This window comes from Lepisosteus oculatus, unplaced genomic scaffold (genome assembly GCF_040954835.1).
Source record: "Lepisosteus oculatus isolate fLepOcu1 unplaced genomic scaffold, fLepOcu1.hap2 HAP2_SCAFFOLD_146, whole genome shotgun sequence".
NCBI lineage: Eukaryota > Metazoa > Chordata > Actinopteri > Semionotiformes > Lepisosteidae > Lepisosteus > Lepisosteus oculatus.
This window is the reverse complement of record NW_027167695.1, coordinates 58,973-64,208: the sequence shown is the minus strand read 5'-3', so window position 1 is coordinate 64,208 and position 5,236 is coordinate 58,973. Positions and strand designations below refer to the sequence as shown.

At 37.1% G+C, this 5,236-nt stretch overlaps 1 long non-coding RNA gene across 1 annotated transcript; it reads left to right on the top strand.

The window, feature by feature from the left end:
- The first annotated feature begins 1,907 nt into the window (after positions 1-1,907).
- On the top strand, positions 1,908-4,902 carry LOC138226656 (uncharacterized). The gene is made up of 7 exons (XR_011184620.1): positions 1,908-1,943; positions 2,247-2,294; positions 2,590-2,651; positions 3,709-3,808; positions 3,947-4,008; positions 4,420-4,516; positions 4,746-4,902. It is a non-coding gene; the product is annotated as an uncharacterized lncRNA (long non-coding RNA).
- Positions 4,903-5,236: the final 334 nt, after the last annotated feature.

The following is a 5,236-nucleotide window of genomic DNA, read 5'->3' as shown; positions in this document are numbered from 1 at the left end:
TTTGTTCAGTTTGTTGCGCCAGTGCCAGAGTTTCATGCAATTAAATGAGGACCTCTTTCTCACACCACATATGTTATACTTTCAATGGGAAAAAAGGAAATATTACAATTGTATACATTTTCACCCACATCTTAATATTTGGTAGAAGCCCTTTTCACAGCAATTTCAGCTGTGAGTCTGTTGGTAATGGGCTCCACCACCTCTGCACCAACAAGATTTGATAATATTTGAGAATTTCAGAAGTCTGTCTGGTTTAGCTGAAGAATCAGCTAAGGTAAGTTTCAGGAAGAGCATCTGATTTCTTTCAATAAAGCAGAACAGAGAAAAAACACACAATACAAAATCATGAGAATTTGTATCCATATGACACTTTGACTCGAATACTTTTATCAGACCTACACAGAGTATATACTGTACACACTTTTTCAGCCCATGTTTATACATTTGATACATTTGGAACTGCCATTTGTAGGTGTTTTTGTGTCTTAGCTTAACACTGTGAAACCTGTAGTTACAAACATGGAGGATGGAGACATGAAGACATATATTGTACCTCTGACCGGCCTACCTTCCAAGAGGTGAAAGATGAAACTTTTCCTTTATCGTCAACTCAATGAATGTCTTTAAACTTTCGAAAACTGTAACAAAGAATAAGTTAAAAAACTTATTTTCATTGGACCCACAGAAAAGTCAAAGTTGTCCATAGAAATGCCCGTCTAAATCAGAAATCTACAGCACAAAGGCAGTGGCCTTTCGGGACATAAAAATGAAATCAGACTTTACTCAGACGAATTGCCCTTGGTCACGGACATCTTGCTATCAGTCACTACAAAGATGTTTTCTCTCTTGCCATGGCTTGCCTGACTTGCTTCTTCTGCTGGATGGCTTCTGGTCGCTGGTCAGGATCGACAGCCAGCATGTCCTGGAGCAGTGTCCTTAGCTCCGTGCTTATGGCTCTATTTACTTTCAGGGGGATGTGGAACTGCAGCCAGGGGTTCTCATGCAGGGCCTCTCCAACAGGCCCTGACAGACATATGCTCCTGTATCGGAAACACACTTTAGTTCAATTCTAAAATATTTCTCATAGGACTGAAGGAACCTTTGCCTGTTAAGAGTTAACAATTAGGTCCTCAAGAACTGTTTTACGGTTTTCTACACTCCTGGCTGGCCAAGGTCTCTTTAAGGTCTCTTAAGTGGAGGTGTAACTCATGTATCCTACATGTGATTTAGCAACATGAAAGGGAATAGCTTCTTATCGGATTATGGTCTTGGTTAACTGCCTAAGGCTGACCTAAGTGCCTAACTTTCTGACTTTCTTTATACCTTATATGTTAAGAAGCTTCTTCTGACCAATCAGAAATGTATGCTTTATGTATGGACATTTTGCTCATCAAAGTGAGTGAGAGACAAGTTTAACAGAAATTAGCCACGGCAGTAAATGACAGCATATTTTTGGGTTCTTAAATGGTCTCTACCTGGCACACCTGCAGTGCAAACTGACACACACTGTTTAGAGAAACAGCTACTCTATTACTAATATTAATGAAACATTTCTTATTCTATGGAACAAAAACAAACAGTAAAACTAAAACACAGATCTCTTAGCTTCCTATTTCATGAACCAGATGACTGAATGACCAAGCCTAACTAGTAGCCAGAACCCCAGTTAACCCTCCGTAACACAAACTTTAACCACACGACAGGAACTCTTTCAAACTGAGTGAAAATCATAAATGGATCCATAACTTTACATCAATTTACTATGTTGTGCCAATACCTGCATTTACATTTAGAACGAATGATGTCATAGAACCAGCATCACACCAGTTCCAGGTGTCTCCAAGGAGACAACAGAACTTCAGTTGTGTTTGCAAAAATACACACTTTGAAACATACTCTAACACTTAGTTAACATGTCTGGTTTAGTTGAAGAATCGGCTAAGGTAAGTTTCAGGGTTTAATGGTGGGATGGCACCTGTGCTTTTTTCCCCCAACCGCTAGAATATGATTCGCACCAAACCCAAAAGAAATACTGCACAGTTCAGGAACTTCATCAACCTAGCAACTGTAAAATAACCTTACAAACAACTGAATTGAAATGCCAAAAAGTCCAGAGAAAGGCACAAACTATGTTTACTTGGGGTTTACAAAATTAAAGCTAACTAAAACTGTAATGATAAACAATCATGCCGCCAATGGACAGAGAAATATCATGTTTTTTGAATAATGTATTATTTGTTATATAGGAACCCAGTATAAGGGAATCCCTTGCGATCCTGTCTGCAGAGATAAAGGTAAGTATTTTTTCTCTTTAGCTCTGTCACTCCAAGAAATATAATGAACATAAATATATTTGCCAATCTTTTCATAGTAATCCAAACAACTCTGCGTGCATCTGACATTTGTAATATTTATCTACCGCAGTATAACTCTTCTGGCAAGGCGATTGGTATTGTACCTTGAAAGAAAACTGATTGGAAATGTCATGTACTCTATGGTTTCTATTGATGTCAAGTGGCAAATGTTGACTGGTGATGTTATGTGAATCTTAGGAAATGGTCATTTTTCAATCGAGTCTATGTTTCTCAGAATTTGAGACAGAGAGGTCAATCTCTGCAATCCGAGCTGAGGGTATTTCTTGGAATGGAAAGGTAAGAGCAACGTGTTCTTTGATATTCTCTTAGGACTCTTCGCCAGATTTTACGACGAAAAATGTAAATAATAATAACAAACATTATTTTATATAGTGCCTTGAAAGGTGGCTTCTTTACACAATGACAAAACCAACTACAATAAATAATACACAAGATATGCATGATGACAATACACAGTTAGAGGAGACAGTAGATGGTCATTGTCAGTGTATCCTGAAGGTAGTTTTCCAATTTTTTGGAACGGGGTAAAAGAGGCCACCTCTACTAGAATCTTTGTCCTAACCAAAAATGTAACAAAGTATAATAATAATATTAAAAATAATAATAATAAACTTTATCTATAGAGCACCTTTCATACAAATAGTGCTTTGGTGCTTTAAAAACCAAGCGTAAAAATAAAATATTAAAATTGAGAGATATACTTTCAGTTGTAAAGGAAAATAAAGCAATACAGTAAAGCAACATACATGTCAATTAAAGAAATAAAAATTAGGAAAGTCGTAATAAAATAAGAACAATTAAAGAGAACTAAAAAAAGAAACAGAAATAGAAAGAACAAAGAACCACTTTAACTAAAAGCAACATTTTCAAATGTTTTTTTAAAACAATGTACCGAGCTTGACTGCCTAATAAAAAGTGGAAGTGAGTTTCATAATTTAGAAGCATAAAAACAAAAGCAGCCTCTCCACTCTTTCTGCATTTCACATGTGGTATTTGCAGTAGGCCAGTATGTGCAGATCTCAGGTCACGTATAGGAACATATGAAGACAGACATTCAGTAAGGTACAGACTTGCTAGGTTGCTTAAAGCTTTAAAAACAAGTAAAAGAACTTTCAAATTTATCCTAGATAATACAGGTGACCAGTGAAGTTTTTTCAAAACGAGAATGATATTCTCTTTCTTGTATTTGTTAGGATCTGTGCTACTGCATTTCGAACAAGTAGTAAGGGATTTATTGTTTTCTTGGGAAGCCCACAAAACAGAGCATTATAATCATATCCACATCAATGTGAGCAATGGAGAAGTCAAATTAACGTGTCTAAATATCATCTAGTTCTATCCCAGGGAAGAGGGCTGTTGCCTACACAGACGACAAGACACAAAATGCTCAACTGTGCAAAACATGCATAAGGACATCAGTCAGGAGGAACAAGGTAAAGTGTTTTTACTTCTTCACCATGGTCATGTAGTTTCACTCCAAGCACTGTCTTATGAAATAACTGTGGAAACGACCTCCCAAACATTTTGGGTTGTTGCATTTTGTTTCAATGAATTTTAACCTTTTCTTTTAGACATTAAGAGGAAGGACACATTCACCCTTGGTAGAGATTCAGTTGTTCTACGAGATGTCAAGGTGAGAATTAACCACTTCAGGCATAAGTCAATCCACATGACCGGAAATGGGGCAATGAACAGGATATGGGGATTTTGCTAGTTATAAAGTACAAAAATCATCATTACATGATCTAAGACTACTGAAGTATAAGCTGTGTCCCTGACTGATTAATTAGCAAATTCATCTTTGTAGAGTGCAGCTACTATCTATTCAGTGGCATTTCCTTTAAACAACTGTATTCCCACATTCTGAATATGGAGTGAGATCATGCAGAGAATGTGGGACTTGGAATAACTAATTGAAGGATAATAATAATCAACGAAAGTGCTTAAAAGTATCAACAAATGCCTTCAAAGTACTTGACACGTACTTTGCTTTCAAAAGTGAAACATAATTAATGCTTACGTAAGATTTCTCTTGACTTCTCAGGAGTATACTAACTCCAAGGACAAGTAACATCACAAACCATTATTTAAGTGCTGATGTTGGAGCTGCAATACTACTACCAAGACAAAAAATGATACAGGTAACACTGCTTTCAGATTTCTAAGAATTGCTAAAATAGTATGTTTACAGAGCATTCAGAGTCTCATAGAGAAAATAAGTTGAGAATATGACAAGTTCCTACCATCTCAAACACTGCCAGTCTAGAACAAAAAGAAAGTACTTGAACGCCTGCAGTAATCGAACACAAACCAGAACATATCAGTGCATGACAATGAAATGTAGTCACAAAATGATTCTACCCTTTCAAGTCCCAAAAAGGACCGGGGAACTTACCAGAGGCGATACCTGGATTTCAAACAGAGTACAATGTAGCCACTGTAGGGGAGAAGATCACAGAGAGCTCTTCTCAGATTGCTCAGAGTCAGCCCCAGCACCCTGTCCTGACTGAAGCAGACAAAGTGGTCAAACAGGTAGGTAGAAATGAGTAAGGAACAGAGAGTATGGTTATTCTTGCATTGTTTTGTTCGTCTGTCAAAGAAAAGAGTGCTTCTGACTTTTGTCAATGTTCATCTTTATTTTAGGAGAAGAACAAACGGTGGTATCACACTTTGCTCAAGTGTATGATACCATGTGTGTACAGCAGACATCACCAAAGGAACAGGAGACACCTGAGTAGAGAACAAGAATATGAAAAGACTGATGAAAAAAGCACCAGGAGAAATCCATTGAATATGCACAATCTCGTCCAGTATTTCAATGAAAAGTTTCAGTGTTGTTTTTAGTGTCGTCGTATTGCATA